Source organism: Octopus bimaculoides, chromosome 13 (assembly GCF_001194135.2).
Source record: "Octopus bimaculoides isolate UCB-OBI-ISO-001 chromosome 13, ASM119413v2, whole genome shotgun sequence".
In the NCBI taxonomy this organism is placed as follows: Eukaryota; Metazoa; Mollusca; class Cephalopoda; order Octopoda; family Octopodidae; genus Octopus; species Octopus bimaculoides.
Window position 1 is genome coordinate 5,155,322 of NC_068993.1, and position 23,094 is coordinate 5,178,415.

Below are 23,094 nucleotides of genomic sequence, written 5' to 3' on the forward strand. Positions count from 1 at the left end.
TATATGTATATACATATTTACAAACATGCTTATAGGTATATATGTGTGCGCAAACATACACACTCACACACACACACACGCTCTCACACACACACACTCACACACACACATATACTATATCCACACATACACACAATGACAAACCATGTTCATTCGCCATTAAATAAGTTCAGCTCATTTAATGCAGAATGAACATAGCTTAAAATGAGGAAAATTTAATGCTTCCTCAAATGTTCTCCATAAATTGTATTCAATATAAATATATTTGTATACATAAATTTATGCATATATACATTCCCTAATCTCGTTTTTAACAGAAACCACTTCTGAATGTCAACTCCCCTCCTATTAGAGCTATTGATTTTGACAGAAATAACTTTACAAATGGAAACTGATTGATTTTCTGCTCCAATCCTGCCTCTTTAACACACCATTCCTTACTTTTATTAAAACTGATAAATAGATTTGGCTATCTTATTTCAAATGAGAAATTAGATATTAGATCTTGCCCACATACATACATGCATATATATATATATATATATATATATATATATATATATACACACACACACACACATATATATACACACACACACATATATATATACACATATATATATATACATTCATAAATATATACATACATATATATGTATGTATATATATGTGTATATGTATATATATATATATATATATATATATATATATATATATATATATATATATATATATATATATATATGTATATACACAAACACACACACATACATATGTATATACATTTATATATGTGTGTGTGTGTATCCAACCCATCCAGTATGGAAAGTGGATATTAGATGATGATGATGATGATGATATATTTATACACTAATATTGAAGAGTGAGAATGAGTCTTGAACACCCCATTGGTGGATAAATATTCTTTATTTGTGGGTTAACAAGGGTACACCCCGCCACACACACATACATGTGTGTGTGTGTGTGTGATATTGGGTTTGTGCATGAACATATGTGTATGCTTGTGTGTGCATGTGACAGAAGGAATAAATGTGTTCTTTTGTGATTCCACATACACAAGCATACCAATGTTCTCATGAATTGAGCCCAGTTAGTTGGAGTTAACCTCTCTATCTATCAGTCAGTTTGTCTTCATCTCTCTTTGTAAGTGTTTATCTATTTATGGCAATTCATATGTAGTCACACAGTCTGAAAATGTATGTAGAATATCTGATTTTGATCACATTACTATGTACTTAGCACATACTCCACCACACATTCTTTTCTTGTACCCTCTTGTAATTAAATATGCAGAACTAAATTTGAACTTATGATCTTAAATTGTATTCTGAAATTAAGTAAAAGACAGTTGATACTCTGCAAGTTCCACAAGTGCATTGTTAGAAATGGTAATAATAGAGTGAAGGAATGCACTAGAACTTTTAGAAATGGAAAAATAACAAAAACAATACTAAAACACAATGAAGAACAACTGACTAAAATTAGAAAAATAATTGAATTTTATTTCGTCGTTCAAAAACTTACTTTCTGTCATTTTTTAACAGATTGGATAGGTATGCAAATTTTGTCATTATCATTGATTTTAGGTGAAATGTATTTATAACTACTTTGTCTCATTCAAAATATTTTATTTTTAATTGAGACTGACAACTATTTTCTGTCAAGAGATTGCGAAATAGCTAAGAAGTCTGTGTTCATAAACAATAATTCTGACAGTTCAACCTTTCTTCTTGGAAGTCTGTTACTGAGAGACTTACTCAAGGTTTATGCTCTCACTTTCCAGATAGGCAGTGCATATGATAAAAACGGTACCCAACAGCAATTTGAAAATTTGTCAATGTTCATATCTGCAAAGCCTATTAAATTCCTTTCAACATCGGCAAGAAGAGAATGTCAAATAGAAAACCCTGCAGATTTATAGTATTCCTTAACTATTATTTATGATAATTCTAAGGAGGCAAACTGACAGAAGCATTAGCAAGCCAGACAAAATGCTTAGCGGTATTTTGTTTGTCTTTACGTTCTGAGTTCAAATTCCACTGAGGTTGACTTTGCATTTTATCCTTTCAGGATCGATAAATTAAGTATCAGTTGTGTACTGGTGTTGATCTAATCGACTGGGCCTTTCCCCTAAAATTTTGGGCCTTGTTCCTAGAGTAGAAAAAATTATTTATGATACCTCTTTAAAGATAATCATTTCTTCATTGCCAAACAATTTGAATTTTTCTCTTCGAAATGACTATTGAAAAATGGTATCAGTGATATATTGGAGTTATTTTATTCAAATACAAACAGTTTTGGCATAGTTAGAAGAAATTATAGCTAAAATAAATTGGTAGAGTGTCAAAAATGGTAAAGTGCCAGAAATGGTACCATTAAACAAAGAAATTATTTTAATGTCTATTCAAGCATTTATTTTGCTTTATGCAAAGACTGCTTGTTTTATTGATGCAAACAAAAGGTTGCTTTAATTTATGTATTTTTCCATCTCGTGCTGGCTGCCCATCACCGTTAGGCAGGCCCTAAAGGATGTATTTTCTACTGTGGGGAAAAAAGGTCATAGATGATGAAATTTGAACTCAGGATACAAAGATTCAGGATAGCTACTGTAATGCATCCCATCAATTTGTCTAACAAATCTGCCAAACTACCCTACTAGATTGGTACTTGATTTATCGACCCTGAAAGAACAAAAGACAAAAGCTGATCCCAGCAGGGTTTGAACTCAGAGTGCAAAGATGTGCACCCTATCACAGTTGACTTTACGTTTCATCCAACTGGAATCAATAAAATGAGAAGTAGTCAAAACCTCAGAATGAGTCAGTCAACCAGATTCAACGTATGTGGTTTTGTAGAGTCAACCATATTTGCCTATTCACAAAGTGAGGCAGAAAAACTTCCCATATGCAGCAGCAGCAGCAGCAGCAGTAGTAGTAGTAGTAGTAGTAGTAGAGGCAGCAACAGCATGTTTCTAAGTGTTATTGTGCCCCTCCCCCCATAATCTTTTCTACTCTAGGCACAAGGCCCGAAATTTTTGGGGAGGAGGCCAATCCATTAGATCGACCCAGTACGCAACTGGTACTTAATTTATAGACCCTGAAAGGATGAAAGGCAAAGTCGACCTTGGTGGAATTTGAACTCAGAACAATCAATTATGGCCCCAATAATGCAAAAAAGACAGTAAAGTAGCATCAATAACTTTTGTGGAGTTGGTTGTGAGAGGCTGTGAGATGCAGCCAACCGTTACCAGCTGAAACAAATGATGTGTGAAAGGTTTTTGCCTCATCCTGTATTTTGTGACGTTGTGCAAATAAATGGGATCCATGTTTCATTCTTATAAACCTATATTAAAAGTTGATCATTGAAATTAATGCAACAGGCTTAATTCTTCACGTTCCAGACATTTTTATGTCATTTAATGACATCAGCATTCAATGTCATGTTTTTATGTCACCTTTATATCTCAATCTAGATTGGAATGATCATCGCAGATATAGAATCAGTTTTTATTCAAAGCAACTGACCTCCAAGATAGATTGGAGACCGTATCTTACTGTACATTCCATTTTGGGAATGTTTTCAAGAGCTGGGCATCCTTCCTGCCATCAACCACTTTAGTGCATATAATTCTATTTGTTTATGTACATAGTGTGATATACATTAAAGAGAAGGGTATTATATGATCATATCAGTTAAACTAATATCAATTTATATTCTGTGACCGAAGTTCTAAAGGTGACTGACAACAGAATAATTATGAAAGATTATTAATTTCTTATATGTTCAGATACCTCAGATTTCTAAGAGTGGAAATTAGATATTGTGGTGCTTATATCATCTCTAAGGGCTTTATGACCAAAAGGTAATTAAATATTAGTGAGATTCACATAGATATAATGTGGATGACCACAGGATATCTATCAATGTGCATTATATATGAAGATATTTGTAATGAGATTAAAACATATTTCAGTGCATCACTTGAGTTCAGTATGGACTCCAGGAAAAGAGGGTATATACGAGGGGGTGCTGAAAAGTTCCTGACTTTAAAGGTATTGCAAAAGACCTGGTTAATGGTTCAACCTTCCAAGTTCTTCTATCTGGCTGAGTAAAATTGATGGACTGCTGCAATAAGTTTGTGAATCGGAGAGGGAAATATGTTGAATAAAATCATAATTGACTGATCCTTCTCTTTTTGTTTTTACCAAAAGCGAATAATTTTTCAACACCCCAACGTATATGATTAAAAGAAACCCCATTACTCAGTTACATAGGACTTTAAAAGCCCCATGTGTGGTGATTTTTTTTTTTTTTTTCAATACTGGATATATATTTCATGTGGCATTACATTATTGGTCTGATGGAGTTTAGCAATTTTTCGACAAGTACAGACTGTAAAATGCATTGACTGTTTTCATAATGTCCTGTTCACTGGGATTTTAAGTAACTTGTTCACTCAGAAAATAGAAGTGAATTGATGAGGAAAAAAAAGAAACAAAAAGTTACAGCTTAAATTTGATAAAGGGCTTTGAGTGTAGAAAAAAAATAATTCATTCTTTATAATAAATTGAAAGAGGAAGATTTATTATGATATTTACATTATCTTCTTAAAAATATCTTTGGCACATTCAATAATGTTGCTAATGGTTGATACGGAAAAGTCATTTCATTAAAGAAAAAGAAAACCTACTTTAAATGGAATTGATAAATGTATTTTTCTGATGAATTATGTTCGCTGTAGATAATGGAAAGGAACTTCTCATCACCATTTTTAACCAATTTCCTTCTCGCCCTCAAATTCCCCTTCTTTCCTGCAATATATTGATAGAGTGTCTGTCGTCTTAGGTTTTATAACATCGAAATAAATTATACCCGTTGCTTGCTGTTTACCCTTCAAAATTGCATCTGGAACGTTCTTATTCCATTCCTCAAGCATTATTTACTAAGCACTTATTTTTCCAATTTCTACTTATTCCCATATGTTTTTCTCTGTGTATGTGCATGCGTGTGTGTGTGTGTGTGTGTGTGTGTGTGTGTGTGTGTGTGTGTGTGTGTGTGTGTGTGTGTGTGTGTGTGTGTGTGATGTGATTGTGTGTGTGAGTGTTTACAATGCTGGTTGTGAGTCAAAAAGTATTACTGAAATAAATGATGGAGTTCATAGAATAGACTAAAACCTTTGAAAACAGTGCCCCAGCATGGCCACAGTCCAATAGAAACTAATAAAAGAGAATATATTTATGTGTGTGGATATATATATATATGTGTGTGTGTGTGTGTGCCTGTATTGTAAGTTTGTAATGGATAAAAGCCTAGTATTCCTTATTTAGTATTCAATACAAACAATTGCCTGGTTATCCTTTAAGACAAGCACTCAAACTTAAACAAGTCCGCTGGTGCAAGAACTCCAAGTACTATGCACACACACACACACACACACACACACACACACACACACATATTATATATATGTATGTGTGTATGTATATGTATCAGCTTTCTCTAATTTTGGCATCTGACATCAGTATTTTCAAACCTACTCATTTTGGCAGATTTTCTATGGCTGGATGTCCTTCCTGTTGCTAATCTTCACCAGTTCTATGCAAGGCAATCTTTCCCCGTGGTTGGCCAGACATGTTTCTCATGGAAGATCGGAAACAAACAACATCACTTGTATAATGGTGATGCTCAATTACAAATATTACATCATATCAAGACTAACAGACAGAAGCATGCACACACACAGACACACGTACGCACGTACACACACACACACACACACACACACACACACACACACACACAGCAGTTTTCCTTCTTTCAGTTTCTGCGAATTAAATCCCCTCAGGGCTTTCGTAAAAGACACTTGCTGATAATGCTGTGTAATCGGACAGAACCTAAAACCATGTGACTGGGAAGTAAACTTCATAACCACACTGCTGTGTGTGTGTGTGTGCGCGCATGCATGCACATGCACATGTGTTTGAGTGTGTGTACATGGTTCAATATAGATTTCTTTGCACATTATTCTGTTGAATTCATGGAATTTAATATAATTTTAATGACAAAATATTTTAACAACATAAATATATAACTCACTTTGGAGTATTTTACAGAGGAATTTGATCTGCTAAAATTTAAATTCCATCATTTGTAGTTTACAGTATTCTATTATGTGTTTTACAAGAATTGGAGTGTTGCTGTTTTTAGCACAATCAGACTCAATAGTGAGATTTACTTTACTTATAATTTCTTCATGGGTTGGCTTAGAATTAAAAAAAAAAATGCAGCATGTTTTGCAGAAGGAATAGTTTGAAATATTTTGAGAGTTGGCATCATGTGATAACAGAAACAAAATTACGAAGAACATATTTGCAAGGATTCTGTAGAATATTAACAATAGCATAACACACTGAGCTATCCACATTAATATAATTTTAATCCAATTTCATTATTTGGAAGTTTTATGTCATGCAATAGCAGAGTTGTATGAATAAATGTATGGTTTAGATGTTTCCTTTGAAGACTGTCGGTATATTTTCAGATCTATATATATTCTAACTATTATAATAGCAACAAATTAGAAATGAATATTTTTGTTTGCTATTTTATATCATTTTGAAATTTCCTCACCGGAATTGGATTGGCAGATATTGCAAATGAAACCATTTGTACAAAGTTATTTCATAGCTAAATTCTATTATAAAATTGGAATAACTTTAAACAGTACGCCACTACTTCTCATGCTATCCATTTGTGGATTTGTTGATCATCAAATCAATTTTATTTAAACTTATTAAACCATTCAGCATTCCATGTTTTTATTATATTATTCATTAACAAACCTTCTTTGATTCTAATTTTTTTTTTAAGTTTTAACTGCTATTTTTAACTAGTATTTAAGCAGTTTCATCTAAATTCATGTTCAATGAAATAACTTTGAAATGTTCAAGAACAGTGTTTAAAGTCACAGACAATTTAGTGTAATATGCTTTACGTATGAATCCTTCTATTTCTCTTGTTCCGTATAAATTCTTTTCAATAAACCATAAAGTGAGGTTAAGATTAATTAATTAAATAATTAAGATTAATTGGTAATTAGATTGATTTACTAATTTTCCATGAAGAAATTTCATTAGCAACTTCTTACAAATATTCTCTCATATATTCTTTCAGCTCTCTGCTAGTTCTATCAGTCGCTCCCTACCAATAAGAATCCTCACAACCAAATACGATTTATTGATGGTGTATCCCACAGTTATATCACAATCGATTTGATGCTAATTAATATATGTATTAGTACTTCTATTCTTAATGAGGTTAGGAATTTTTAAATTTAGAAATAAAATTGATTTACTACATTGGCTTAAAGCCTCAAATATATTTGTGGGCAGAGAGAAATGTGATTAGACGATGTTCATGCTGACATTGTGGACTTGTCATTCTGTCTCTTCATTTTTGCTGGTTCTGTATCAAAAGGGATGAATTGACAGAATCCTTATAGTATTGGTCAAAAAGGCTGTATTTGTTCCAGCTGTTTACATCCTAAGTTCAAATCCTATTGAAGCATATTTTCTCTTTCATCTTATGATGGATGATAAAACAAATTTGAACTCATAACGTAAAGATTGACAAAAGGCCACAAAGCATTTCGCCCAGCATGCTAACAGTTCTGCCAGGTAACCACCTTATTTCATTTTATAATACTGAAAAATCGTTAAGGACTGAGGATTAGAAGAATCGTTAATATAGGGAATAAAATGCCTTGCAGTATTTAGTATTACCCTTCTATTTTCTACATTTTAACCCCATCAAGGTCATCTTTGATTTTCACCCACCAGGGGTGAAAAAAATAAAGTACCAAACAAGCACTTGTGTCAATATAATCTACTATACCCCTCCTCCAAAATTTTTGTCACCTACCTATGTTAAAATTAATATTCAATGTTTCATCTGATATTTTTTACTGAAATATTTTAAATACAATTTATATAAAAGAACATTTTCTTTACATTATTTACATTATCTACATTTGACGGATATTCGTCCTCATCTTGTTTGTTGTTAACACAACGTTTCGGCTGATATACCCTCCAGCCTTTGTCAGGTGTCTTGGGGAAATTTCGAACCTGGGTTCTCATTCCTATCGATGTTACTATTATTATTATTATTATATTATTATTATTATTAATCAGGCTGGAGGGTATATCAGCCGAAACGTTGTGTTAACAACAAACAAGATGAGGACGAATATCCGTCAAATGTAGATAATGTAAATAATGTAAATAATTCCTCATCTCTTAAATATAGAACTGCAACATTTTCTTTAACCATCATCAAATTTTTTTTATACAATAATTTATTTTTTGAATTTGATTAAGTTAGGAATATATTTGCACTTAGTTTTGTTTATTTATATATTTTTCACTTCACACCTACTCAAAATCCACTTCTCTGATCAAAGTGTCAGCTATTATATGATATAAATATCTTTCTTAGAGTTATGCCAACCTTAAATTGGTGAGGTCACATTGCTAAAAGGTTTTTCATTGACATAATTCTTTCTAGCAAAACACTTTAGATCTACATTTCTGACATATATAAAACTTATGTCGTAGAATGTTTGATTCAATAATCACAACCTATAATGATGACATTTGTCTGACAATGGTCTTTATAATTTACTATTATCTGTACTTCTCAAAGTTGTTTCTTATATCATCTACACTCAACTGATAAAACTCAACTGACACAGACTAATTCTTGCTTCTCAAAAGAAATTTTAATTATCTTAATTCAGGAGAAGAACATACGTATTTTTGTGGTTGTCATAAAGTAACAATACTTCTGAGAAACTTATATCTCTGTTGCCTGGTTCAGCAAAAGCACTGGGCTATTACCTATCTTTAGCAGAGTTTACTCTGTTGTAATCATTCAAGCCACTCTTCCTCTTTCCCTCTTTTCCACCAGTCTTGGATGCCCAGAAAATAGTCAAAGGCAATGCCAGTCCATCATTGACTGAGTCGTTACAAACAATTGTAAATTCTAGTATTTCCTTATATTGCTAATCCTTTGCATAAACCCAAAGTTAATCTTAAGAAAATTTTAATTTAGCCTAGTGTCTTAGAGTGGTTAAGAAGTTTTCTTCCCAACCACATCATTGCAAGTTCAGTCCTACTGTGTAGCATCTTGGATAAGAATCTGTTACCATAACTTCAAATCTACCAAACTCTTGTGAATGGATTTGGTTTACAGAAACTGAAAGAAGCCCATGATATATATTTTCTTTTATCCTTTTATATGTTTCACCCCTAAGGCTGTGGCCATGCTGGAGCACTGCCAACATATGTGTGCATGTTTGTGCCTCCTTGTTTTGGCATTGTGGGATAGTTGTTAATGAGTGTCACTATCAGACAAGTTTTATTAGAAGTTCACTTCTAATATTCTGTAGAAACATGCCCAGGAAAATATTATTTTGTTTGGAAACTGATGAAGGTTGGCAACAAGAAAATTGACCTCAATAAATTCCATCTCACCCATGCAAACATGGAAAAGTGGACGTTAAAACGATGGTGATGATGATGATGGTTCTGCATATCACTTAGTGTTTGTGAAATTTTAACTCACAATTTATATTATTATTACCAGCAAAAATGGCAATTCATTTGAACCTTAGTTTAAAGCAACTGGCAGAAAAAAAATTAGATCTAATATTACAGAATTCCTCTCCAAAGACTGAATATTTATACTCCCTTGGCCAAAGCTATGATTTACTAAAACGTGTTTTTTTTTTTGTTTCTTTTTATTTGTTGTTGTTGTTGTTTTGGAATTACAACTGTAAAGTGGACAATGTTAGCGTTAGAATACATACACTTGTATACATGTGGACACATACACACAATGATTAGGAACAATATTTCAAATTGCTTCCGATATTTTTTTTATCCTTACTTAAAGAAAATGGCTATTTCTTTTGATCAATTGTGGTCCATAACTTTGATTATGGCATTATTTGGGTCCCTGTAAATCCGGTTCTGCAATAAATGGAAATGAATGATAAGATTTCTCATGACATCATGATATGGTATTCTATTTCCATGGTCTAATGCTGTTACCAATCTTTATACATTCACATGCATTAATTTTTATGCTATTTATTTCTTTATTTGAAAAAGGAAATTTTTCTCAACTATTTTGGCTAGTTCTGAAGATATAAGACATTGCAGAACAAGCATTTAATCCATCATTCATGAGTTCTGTCTGTGATCTTGATCATGTTATCAGCAGAAAACACATTTTCTGTTTTCAAAATCTCTATGAACTGTGTATGGAATTTAGTAAATCCAGCTTCAAAGTTAGAAAACATTTTCTTCTCTTCAAAAATAATACAAAAAAAAATCAATTTTGCTAAGATTAACTTTGGTTTTATGGTGGAATATAGTACCTTACTCTGGAAGTTTAAATTTCTCAAAACTTTTCTTTCACTGATTTCAAAACTACGTCACTGATTTTCGTTTGTGCATTAAATTAAATATATTTCTTTTTAAGTTTGTATAATTTGCATTGAGAAAGAGAGGAGAAAAGAATAAACGATTTTGATCTCATTAGACTTTAATAAGTAAATCGTCATCAAACATTCATCAAATGCCAAAACTGTGTAAAATGTTATACTCTCCCAAATAGATTTGACAATAACTTATTCTTGTCTAGAATTGGCTGTGGGGTAGTCAGCCTTGGCTATGTTCATTGGTTGATAAATTTTCAAGGCTAAGCAGTATGATTTATTCATTTGGCCTATCATTATTATTATTATTATTATTATTATTATTATTATTATTATTATTATTATTATTATTATTATGTTCCATTTTTGTAAATCTCAAACAGATTTTAATGATCATGGTAATTCAATTAGGGAATCGTCAACAAGTCAACAATGATCCCTTGCTGCTTCTTCTCCTGTGCCTTAATACAGACAAGACTTTTCTTAAAATCCTTGCTGTGCCAAGAAGTGTTTGTCTCCTGCATTCTCTGTAAACCTTGCACCAATTCCAATTTCATTTACACGGTTCTCAAGATTCTACAATATGCATCTCACTGCTCCAATCACCACTGAAATCCCTAAATCCGTCTTCATCCCCCACCACTTTCCAATCCCTTCCTTCAGTGACTCATACCTCTTAGAATCATTAACATGCCAGGCAAAATGCTTAGCAGCAGTTTGTCTGTCATTACATTCTGAGTTCAAATTCTGCCGAGGTTGACTTTGCCTTTCATCCTTTCAAGGTCGATAAATTAAGTACCAGTGAAGCACAGAGGTCGATGTAATTGACTAGTCCACTCCCATAAAATTTTAGGCCTTGTGCCTGTAATAGAAAAGATTATTATTATTATTATTATTATTATTTTCATGTTTAATACAGTTACACGTTACATGTGCATGTAATAACAAAGGACTACAATTTAATAGGCAACAATAATTTCATATATGCTGCTGCTTTGATTAAATTCTGTAATTGTTGTCCAACATTACAGACAATAACAAAGAACTCAATACTAGGAGAAGAGTATTATAAAAAAAAAGTAAAGTTGAAAACAGTTCAAAAGCAGACATATTGCTTACAGTTTCATCTGTGAATCTCCAGAATTGCAATTTTGAGAGTTCAATAGATGAAACTGCAGTAAATTATAATTCTGAACTCTTTCAACTATATTCTATATTTATATTTGGTTACCTTCTCACCAACACATATTTTCTGAGCTATTCAAGTTAATGGTTTGTTTTCTGGTAGTTGCCTAATGCAATGTGGTGTGATGTTCTACATAAATTCTATGTTATGTGCACTGTTGCAGGTTTATTGTGTATATTGTATTGTTGATGGTTAATTATGTATGATGTATAATAACGTAAATGTCCTTAACTTATACCAAATGCATCCTACTAAAAACCTCACCTTGTTTGTTGAATCATTGCCAATGAAGCCAGTTTATCTTTAATTCCTTTTATTTCAACTGTTTTTATTTTTCCACGCTTTCCTTTTTTTTTCTTTCTGTTTTTGATTCATTTTTCAACACACTCCACATTCTAGGTACGATATTTCTTGTTTCAGAAGGGGACGGGAACAATGACGCTTTGGCTTAACATGCTTTCAAAAGTACCCAACCATTTGTAAACCACTGTGTGCGCTGTCTATTTACTGCGTAAGTACATTCCATAGTGACTGTCCACCATATCATTGGATTGCAACTAAATATTTGTTTCTCACCACCAAATAATAATTTATTTAGTGCATAAATGTCTCATGTTACTGCTTCACTCAGTAATTTTAAATAATGCGCAGGTTTTTTTTAATATTATTTCTATTTTACAATAGATTAACTTTTTAATCTGCAAACAATAGATTTAATGAAAACAGTTCAAAACATAACACTTCTTTCTTCCTTTCTTTGTACACAGCCAGTAAAACTATGCTTTGCTTCCTGTTCAAAGCATAGAAAATGAAATACTGGAATGTATATCTACTGAATTTATTTCGGAGTTAAAAATCTAATCTTAAGATTAATGCATAATATATTTATATCTATATTCTCTATTTAATTTGTCATCTTCTATTCAGGTTAGCAATATTTTAAACAGAGGCATACATTTAGCTCTGTTGATACATAATGTAGTAGTATATACTATTATATAACGATTGTTATACTCAAGTAACTCTTATAAAATTTGCTTTCATATAGAATATTTATACAGGGAAATCTTTTGTTCAATTATTGAAATAGTTGTAAAAGATGTTCTCCAAAAATATTTGAATAGAAGATATATTAACCAATGAAAACATCATCTAAATACACAACGGTGATACAAGCCTGTTTTTCTGAAAGCTTATTGAGATTTAGGTTCTAGTGAAAATTATCAGATTACATATTGAACCATTAGTCTTGTGGGATTCTATAAACTCTTCTTTAAAACATTATTGAATGGGTTTTATCTCATAATAGAAGTAAATATTTATTTGCTTTTTCATATGTTTATGATTACTCCTCCAGGTAATCCCATTTGATCTCTGCTGAGGATTTAACACACCAACTGGTGTTGATGCTAGTTGTTGTTGCTGATGAAACAAATTAATTGAGTTGGGTTTTTTTTGCTGGTTCAACCATTCTTTTGAATTATCGATAAATCCTCCTCATGCTTCTTTGCTATAAAGGGTTAGTTTTCTATTTTAAAAAAAAAAACCTAATTTATTTATGATTAGAGAAAGCTGACTATATTGTAAAATTTGTGTAACACATTTCTTTTCTTTTTTTTTACCTATCCAATTAATTTAGTAGATATTCCAACTAAATTTATGAATCAGTTGTATTCCCAAGTCAAATATTTATTTATCTATTTATCTATATATAAAATCATCATCATTATAACAATCATTATCATCATCATCATCATTATCATTATTATTATTGTTGTTATTATTATTACAAAAATTATCATTCTTAATATTATTAGTACTACCACACACAAATGCATATTAGTTACATGATTGTGATTATAAACTTGACATCGATTCACAATGAGGTCATATTTGGACAAGTTACATCAGCCATTTACTTCAGCATAATTAGCTTGCTTAGATAGCCTTAAATAGGTTTCAACTAGTAGAGATGCAAGCTACAGCTAACTAAATAGTACCACATAGTAATACTTTATGACGTATTAGTTACTAGACGATTCCGTAGTATTAAAAGATCATTGAATCTGCTTAAAAAGCAAAATGGTAAACCGCTGGGGTTGATAAATGTATAAAAGATGAGAAACTAATGCGATTGATTCTCAACAAAGAAATACTAGCTTAGCAATAGCATTTAATTTATATGATGTTTTCCAATATATCAGTCATGCCAGAGAACCAAATATCACCAAAACCAGTTTACAAAGATTCATAGAACACATGCAGATCTATAGATGTCTTACTTCACAAAAATATTCATACCAACATTAACATAAAATTAAGACATTTTGAAAATTATCGGTTGTTATGAATATTGCTTTTAATTTAAATTAATTATTCCATTTAATTACATGAGAAGATTTAAAATAATTCATTAAAGAATAAATGTAAAATATTCAATATTTCATAATGGAAAGGATTTTCCTCTAAAAGATTGGTTTATAGTCTTGGTTTGCATTGCTTATTTGTTTCTGTATCTGAATCTCTGGAATTACTGAGTGATCAAATGTGTGTGTGTGTGTGTTCTTTTTGGCCCTGCTGTGCCTTATGTAAAAATATTGCAGCATCTTAACATCAAGTATTACAAAATTCTCTGAATGTAGGAAGCTGTTTTTATTGATATCCATGTGACTACACAGTTTTACACACACCCACAAACACCCACCCACACACACATACACACACCCATACACATTTATGCACACACACATGAACACAACTACCGATTTGTAATATGGAACCTGCTTTGTAATGTGATGCTGGAATTGAGCGCCCTGCTGCATATCATGGTTGATGTCCTCTCTGATCAGTGTTGTATGAATATATCTATAAAGATTCCTTATATTTTTAAGAGAATACAGCTATAGCAAAATGTTTAGGAAGTTCCTTTCACAATCAAAAAGTCCTGGGCTGAATCGTGCTGTATGGTATTTGGCAAAACTGTTTTTACAACACTAATGGGCCAAGCCAAGCCTTGAGTGAAACTGAATTGATAGAAACTCTATGGAAGCCTGATGAAGTGATTTTGGACCCATGATTTTAAAACCCCTCCTCATCACTGTGTCATGCTAATTCTGCCAGAGAATTACATTAAGGGTACACATGTCTGTGGAATACTCATACGCATATATGCACGCAATAATGTTTTTACTCAATGAAGAACTCTAAAATTATTTATTCAGTATTTCAATTTAACCCAATACTCACTTTCATTCGCAAAATCACTAGGCGTCGTCATTGTAGTTGCTGTTTACCAAAAATGAACCCATCTTCATTAGATCAACAGCATTTAAACAATGTCATCTATCTTTTTTATCATTCAGTGTGCTTTGAGGACCACATTATTCAACATGACTTCCTTTCTTATAAAACAGCAGTGTGTGATTACAGCAGGATTTGACTGCAATATCTAGCACACCGAGTTACCTTGTAGAGTCTCTGTTATCAATGTGGCACAATTCTTTTCATACAAATAGGTTTCTTTATTCTTTTACTCGTTTTTCTTTCACTCTCTCTCTCTCTCTTTCTTGTTTTATATATATATATATATATATATACACACACACACACACATATATATATAGATATATATTATGTATACAGACAAACATACAATGGCTAAATATGTTAACATCAACTTAAAGACCCACTAACACTCACCTATACAAGTCCATCTGTCTGTTGTAAACTTACACATTTGCGTACATAGATCACACTGATTTACATATATGTTATCATGTATATACATACATACATATATATATGTATATATATGTATGCATGTGCATGTATTATAAACATGTGTGACTGTGTGTTTGTGTGTGTATGTGTGTGCATGCATACGTGTTTGTTTTATCTTTCATTTATTCGACAAAATTTATTCCTCCGAGTATGTTTAAGCCTTATCAGTGACGTTTGGAGCTGAGAACATGTATTGATTGCCAATATTTATTACTAATCAGTAATAAGTACTTCTGCTGTTATAAACACTGCAAGATATGTCAGTTATTTTCATTTTTCTCTTATCTTGCGATATTATATGTTTTTGAAGTTTCCACACTTCAATGTTTGCTCTTGTAGCAACCTTACACAAAGTATGTTTATTTCTTTTAAACTACCAAAAATGACCTTTTGTTAAGGGTAACACTTTCCAGACCATTTTTGCCATCAGCATGTTATCTCTTTGAATTTAACCTTTGACGTATGAGAAATATCTTTCTGGGTTTTTTTTTTTTCCTTTGTCTTTGGTTATGTAGGCCTTCTCTGCTTTTCGTATGATGATGTCCAATGTTTTTCAGATTATTCTACTTGATTAACCCATCTATAACAGAAACTCATAGTTCAGTATCTTTGGTAAATTATTCCAAAGAGATGCTGTACTTTTAATGAATATCATACATAGTTTTAATTAAAGTTAATTTACAGACTGGGATAGCCACAGGTGTGGCTGTGTGGTTAAGAAGCTAGCTTCCTAAGCACATGGTCTTGTGTTCAATTCTGCTACGTGGTACCTTAGGCAAATTTCTTGTAGTATAGCCATGGAAACTAAATGCAGCCTGTCATATATTTGTATGTGTATATGTCCTATGTATGTGTGAAGTGTGTGTGTGCGTGTGTGTGTGTGTGCATGCAGCCTTGTCTTGACTTCCTGTGATGACTGCAAATGAGCATCACCATCATAGAGCCTTATTAGCATTGTTGCTCATTTCCAACCTTCCATGAAGAATGTGTGGCCAAGGGGAAATATTGCCTCACTTGGGAAACAGGTGAGGCAAGGGTTGGCAGCAGCAAGTGCATCCGTCCAGCCATAGAAAATCTGTCTCAAGACGTTTCATTTGACCCATGCAAGCATGGAAACTGGACATAATACAAAAGTGATGATGATGATGATGATGATGATGATGATGATGATGATGATGATGACGACGACGACGACGACGATGATGACGACAACGACGACAATGATAATATTGACAACAACGATGACGACGATGATGAGGAGAACTATGACGATCATGTTGATGATGACAGCAATGACGATAGTGTAGTTTGAATGAAGTATCATGTGATTACAGTTGTTATAACAGTCTTGAATTCCAAGACAATGGAAATTGGAAATGGAAAAGTGAAATAAGAAGCAAGGAAGACAAAACAACAGTTTACACTTTACCCTACATTTCAATATCTCAGGATCAAAACCCCTTTATCAAGAGAAAATGAAGAATGGCCACATACTGATATCTTTTACTCAGATATATGCAAGGAGACGATTGTTACATGCCCTGACTAGAATTGTTAAAATGGCCAACCCACTCCATGCAGTTTATGACTATTGTTAATGGATGGATTCAATTTATTAATGAAAATAGCTTTCTTAAATCTCAAATACTTGATGTTCTGTTATCTTGATGATAACTGTGGTGTCATCGATGTTATATGTCTCTGGGAGTTTCATAAATGTGCACTTGCACACATGCTCTGTTAGTGCAGATGTGCATTTTTCTGACATACGAATGTCACTTGAGCTGGCAGAATCATTAGTGCATCGTATAAATTGTATTTGAATTCGAACCCTGCTGAGGTCAACTTTGCCCTACAGCTTATTGAGACTCAATGATATAAGATACCAGTCGAGTACTGGAGTCGTTGTATTTGGTTTACTGCCCCACCCACCACCACCACCACCACCACCACCCAAAAATGCTGGCCTTGTGCCATCATTTGAAACAATATTAGTATTCCACACAGAATGTCATAGGAACACTAGTGTAGCTGGTGGGGGTGGTCCGCACCCAGGTGGCACTTTTAAAGGGGTAGCACTTTTGGGGTCTGCTGTAGGCAATATGTGTTTTCGTGGGGGCAGCAAATGGAAGGGCTGCCCTGGGCGGCACACACTAGCTAAGCTAGTGCATAGGAAGGTAGCTTTTCTCTGTTATCTTTTACTTGTTTCAGTCATTAGGCTGTGGCCAAGATGGGGCATCATCTTGAAGAATTTTTAGTTGAATGAATTGACCCCCCCCCCCACCAGATTGTTTTAAGCCTGGTGCTTATACAATTGATCTCTTTTGACAAACCTCAAAGTTATAGGAACATAAACAAACCAATGCTGATTGTCAAACAGTGGTGAGGAACACAGACACAAAGACACACACACAAACATATACATATATGACAGGCTTCTTTCAGTTTCCATTAACCAAATCCACTCACAAGACTAGTAATGTCTTCTACTATAGCCTAAGGCTATAGTGAAAGACACTTCCCCAAGATGCCATACGGTGGGACTGAACCCAGAACCATGTGGTTGGGAAGCAAACCTCCTTTGGAAAAAAGCTTGTATGTGAATTTCTACAGCTGTTTCAAATGTATTAGCGATTGTCTTCTCAGAATGAAAATACAACTAGCAATAATATTTCAAAGTATATAAGCAGCTATTTCAGTTTCTTCTTATTAACTCTGTATAACTTATTCTTTATTATAGATATATTTTTTGAGTCTGTTGTTTTTACTGAACTGCAAAGTCATCCAGCTTTTCTTTCTATGAAAGCTTTACACACAAAATCGCATAACTAGAAGTTTGTCTGTGAAAATACCTCAGCAAGCCATTCAATGTATCGTCAATGAAACCTTATAACTTTCTCTTGTCATTTCTTAACATATAGATTTTTCTATAACAACAAAAGATTTTGGGGGGCTAACAACTTTATTTACAGTACTTAACCATGTATTACACACACACACACACACACACACACACGTATATATGTTGTATGTAATGTATAGCTTTGTGGTAGATTCAGCATAGTTATTAAAACACATAAACACAGTTACATTCCCATTTAGTACATTATTATTATTATATTTATTATTATTATTATTATTATTATTATTATTATTATTATTATTATTATTATTATTGTTATTATTATTACAAGACTATTATATATTGTAAGGTATCAAAGTCTTTCATCTTACGTCTCTGACCTGTGGTCACTGATAATCTACTTGACTGTATTTGGCATTGCTGTTTTTGTTGCTTAACCTCGGGTCAAACCTGATAGAGCAGACTTTTGATCAAAAGCAGCGTATCTGTTGAAGTCAATTGTTAACTTTGTATTTCTTTTTTCCCTCCCTTGCTCTTGTCTCTCTCTCTCTCTCCCACTCTCGCTCACTCTCTATCTCTTGTTCTTTCTTTTCCTTTTCCTCCCTTGCCGATGGTGTCTTGTTTTGCTAAAGTATCCGCCATAAGCCAAGAGCTAACAAAAACGAAAAGTTGAAGACTTTTATGCAAATACTATAATTTTTATTAATAAAACATCAAAAAAAAAACTGCTGTATTCGATTCAAATATTCAAAATGTGCACCACCTTCTGCCACCAGACACTTTTTGTAATCTCTTGGGTAACGATCAACAAGCTTTGAGACATAAATCAACTGTCAAATGCCACAACAACAACAAACGAAAGGAAAAGAAAAAAATGGTTTGGTCACCGTTGGAATGCCTTTGATAATATGGCCTTTCAATATGGCTGAGATGGTATTAACTGACACCACACTAAACTGATGCATGGCTTGGTAGAAATGGCAGCCACATCTACCTCAAAAGAAACGACAGATTGTATGAAGTCGTTCTTGATACATTGTCTCTGAATAGAGAAAAATAAATTAATAAGATTGATTTCAAGTTAATAGATATAAATTTGCTTTGTTTTGGGGGTTTTTTTTGTTGGTTTTTATTATTTGTGTTTTTTTCCTATTTATATTATTTAAATAGGTACACATGCACACACACACACACACATATACATACATAAGTACACATATACACACACATGTACACACACACATACACACACGCACACACAGAGGCAAATAAAAAATACAAAACAGGAAATAAACAACAAAAGTCACTTGGACGTACACAAGGAATATATTTGATCAATGCCCAGTGAAAGTTATAGATGGAAAAAATAGTAGGGGAAATGACATTCCAAGCATGGCTCTTCGTTGGAATGAGGAAAATGATGGGCTTCTACACAGTTTCCATGTACCAAATTTACTCACAAGGCAATCGTCAGCTTGGGTCTATGGTAGAAGACAGTTGCTAAAGGTGCCACAGAGTGAAACTGAACTTACAACCATGTGCATTGCAACCAAGATCATGTGGCTGTAATGCAAACTTCTGAACTATGCATCCCCACCCATGCTTGTGGAGAAAAAAATGACTTGCTCAAAAGTACTCCTCAGTCCAGGAATGGAACCCTCAAACATAGGACCATGAGCCAAACACTCTAACCACTGGACTACATACTTTATCTTCACTGCATAATTATTTCTAATTAGAATTTTTTTTTTCTATAGTCATTACATTAAATATGTTAATACTAACTTAACGATTGTTTTTCATGCAGATGCCATCATAGAGTAATTAGCTTCAGTTAATTACTTTTTTTAAATATGTTACATTATTTTGAATATGCTAATTTCCTTCGCCTACTCATGTACATTACTCTGCATCTATTTAGTGATTCTTTCATCACCATTTCAGTAAATGCTCTCGTATTTATGCTTCAGTAACGAAGCCTAACAGCCTCGGATATTAAAATTAAATCTGAAATTAATGTGGAACCCCCTCTCACCTCTTTTACAACAGCAATCCTAACTTCTATTCTGTTTCTAATAAACTATTCTTTTATTCCTTCATTCTCTTATTCTTTTACGTGTTTCAGTCATTGAGACCTGTGCTGGGGCATTATCTTGAAGGGGTTACTCAAACAAATTGACAGCCTTTTTTTCAAACATTTATGAGAGAAATCATCTCAAAAATGTGTTTATCCTATTTAAGTAAAATCACAGTCTCTGGAGACTGTTTCATATTTGAGTTGTTGGAACACACTAAGGATGTGGCAAAATGTTACATCTATAGCAAGGTTCCTACTGAGTTTTGAACCTAGCTCCCAGATTTTCCCAGCTCAAAACCATGACAAAAGGAAAAGTGTCACCATAAAAGACATCAATGTCATCAGAAATATGGCTAAGCCAATCAATACAGGCTGACATTTTATGGTTTATACTTTGAACTTTAAGGGAAGGGTGTGATTTTCCCACAAGAAAACTTTGTTGAAGGTTCTAGAAAATGTGGTTTACAGTTATAAAAGCTAGTAAATTCAACTTCAGTCCAGAGTCACTTAGTAAGCTATATGAAACTAACTCACTTTTTTAGTGAGTTGGTCTTGCATACTCTTTTACTTATTTAACATGCTTTTGTTATATTCAAGAAAAGGTACCAAATTTCAGTTGTTGTCTCAAATAACACACAGTGGATTTAATTCCTTCTACCTCTTTGTATTCAGTGACTATACACTACTTCCAAAATATTATCTATGTTGCATTATAGAAGATTCATAACTGATATATTCATCATCTCATGAATGTCATTCGATAGATTAGCTATATGTACTCATGTAAATATATATGAATAGTATATGAAAATTCAGATAAATATTCATGTGGTTGTTCTTTTCACATGCATCCTACATGATACTGTGTCCTACCATACAAAACTTCTGATGTAAAGGATATAAAAATACTTATTTATAAACATGAAAATATCATAAGTTTCCATCATCCATTTCCTATTCTTTATCATTTTCCATGCAAAAATTCCTTCCCATCCTCATCATCAGCAAGCTACCATTTCTGCTGCTACTGCTGCTACTGCTGCTGCTGCTGCTGCTAAGGCTGCATTTTCTTCTTACATCTTGGCATGGGTATGAAATGGAAACATTCTATCTTCTCTCTAAGTGAACTCTATCAAATATAAAAATATGAATACTTTTCAACCGAGCACATCTCTTTCCTAGAGTCTATCTCTCAATGCTAAAAAGACGAAAAGCAATCATAGAAAGACAATATTTTATTTTTAGTTTCTGGTTGGGTTTTTTTTTTATTTCTATTTTGTTTTTGTTACTTTCAGAACTACAATTATTCCTATTTCTGGTTTCAACTGTCAATAAAGTTAGTCAGCAACCTGATGTGCTGCCTGTTATCAATTTTAAAGATTCTAAAATGACATGAAATCAAATAAATTTCTTTTTGCATTCAAAATCTTCAGATTTACGCTAAGAGTTAGATACTTTTTCTCTAACCTAATGAAAATAAATCATATTTTCTCTCGATAATGCAAATATGTCGACACTAAATTATAAACATAAAGCTAAACGATTAGAAGCTATGTTTGATGAAAAGCATGTTTATACAACTGAGGAATTTATAATCTCCACAAAATGTATCTTATTGTAAAAGACAATAATAATCATTAATGGTTTTCTATGGCATTTATATTAGACTTTAATTCTTATATAATATTAACTGTCTAAAACTTTATGACGAGATTTAGGAGGTAGAAACTGAAATAACCATGTTCTGTGTGTGTGTGTGTGTGTATACAGAGAGAGAGAGGGGAAGATACATGTACATGTATACGCATATATATATATATGTGTGTGTGTGTGTGTGTGTGTGTGTGTGTGTGTGTGTACATGTGCATACATATATGTATATGCATATATATACATATACATCATCATCATCGTTTAATGTCTGCTTTCCATGCTAGCATGGGTTGGACGATTTGACTGAGGACTGGTGAAACCGGATGGCAACACCAGGCTCCAATCTAATTTGGCAGAGTTTCTACAGCTGGATGCCCTTCCTAACGCCAGCCACTCAGAGAGTGTAGTGCATATGTATATATATATATATATATATATATATACATATATACACAGAGCAATAGAAAGAGATAGAGAGAGACATGTATATAGAGAAGCACATGCGTATATGTGTGTATGTGTATATGCGTATATGTGTGTGTGTGCATGTAAGCATGCACATGAATGTTACCATTCCTTGTTGCCATTATGACAAGTCGCTCTGTACTTTTGGAAACTTCTGGAATGAAATATTCCTTTTGTTAAGACAAAAGGTGAAGATTAATGACAGGAAAAGCATCCAGTCATACAGTTCTACCATGAAAATCTCTTCATCTAAATACAGTGTAGCAGGGTGGGGGAACAGACTTTAAATGAGCAAATGATGGTTTGATATTAAAGCGCAAAAGTTTTCATATTCTTTTTATAGCATCAGTGCTACAAAACAGGGTGAAATAACAAGTTGAAACTGAGAATTAGCTGCAGTTTTTATTTGGAACAATTTTCTTTTGTGAAATTAACACTCTTAGAATGACGCAATAAGTTCAGCTACTATCTTCTACAAATCTCTCTGTTATTAATCTACTGAGGGCTTTTTTTTTTTTTTTTTTTAATAAATCCTTTTAATTTCTGAT

General features: G+C 32.9%; 1 protein-coding gene across 11 annotated transcripts in view; it reads left to right on the forward strand.

The window, feature by feature from the left end:
• Window positions 1–23,094, forward strand: part of LOC106872422 (protocadherin-11 X-linked) — a 370,508-nt gene that overhangs the window by 68,915 nt on the left and 278,499 nt on the right. For 9 of the 11 annotated variants that reach the window (XM_052972305.1, XM_014919417.2, XM_052972309.1 and 6 more), the window contains exon 2: window positions 12,129–12,219. The exons of the other annotated variants lie outside the window; for them this stretch is intronic. The gene's annotated coding sequence lies outside the window, so the exon portion shown is untranslated. The remainder of the gene's footprint in view (window positions 1–12,128; window positions 12,220–23,094) is intronic. 11 annotated transcript variants of the gene reach the window in all.